Source organism: Numida meleagris, unplaced genomic scaffold (genome assembly GCF_002078875.1).
Source record: "Numida meleagris isolate 19003 breed g44 Domestic line unplaced genomic scaffold, NumMel1.0 unplaced_Scaffold336, whole genome shotgun sequence".
In the NCBI taxonomy this organism is placed as follows: Eukaryota; Metazoa; Chordata; class Aves; order Galliformes; family Numididae; genus Numida; species Numida meleagris.
Window position 1 is genome coordinate 92,060 of NW_018364564.1, and position 639 is coordinate 92,698.

Genomic DNA, 639 nt, shown 5'->3' on the forward strand with positions numbered 1-639 from the left:
AAGAAAAAGACCTGTGCAGCACATTGTGAGTAAGAGATGGTGGTGGTGTCCCCGAGGGCATTGGCCATGGCTTTGGGGAGAGTGGTGGAGATGCAACCCAGGTCCAGGAGGGCGAGGTTGAGGAGGAAGAAGTCTATGGGGGTGTGCAGGCAGTGGTGGCAGGCTATGGCTTTGCTGATGAGGCCGTTGCCCAGGAGGGCAGCCAGGTAGATGGCCAGGAAGAGGCAGAAGAGCAGGAGCTGCAGCTGCCACGTGTTTGTGAATGCCAGGAGGAGGAAGTCGCTGATGGAGCTGCTGTTGGGCATTTGCTGCATTTGGCCACAAGAACCTGTCCAAGGAAAACAGAAGTTAGTGACAAGTCTTTCTCTGTTGTATGGGAACTGCTGAGTCATGGCCTGAACCACTGATGGAGCACCTGGAGGAAAGACCCAGTCAGCCCTGGGAGCACAGGTGAAGGCAATTCACCTGTGCAACCAGAAGGGGTGGAGCCTGGCTCCACCCCTTGTAGGCCTCATTTAAGGGCTGACTGCCCCTGTGGAAGGGTTTCTTCCTGGAGATCCCTCCTTGGTGGGAGCCTTTTTCTGCGAGCCCCAAATCTTCCAATCCGGGTGAGTGCTGTATTTTCCTTCCATCTTTTGT

General features: G+C 55.4%; 1 pseudogene; it reads right to left on the minus strand.

The window, feature by feature from the left end:
* Positions 1-341, minus strand: part of LOC110391273 — a 17,168-nt pseudogene extending 16,827 nt beyond the window's left edge.
* Positions 342-639: the final 298 nt, after the last annotated feature.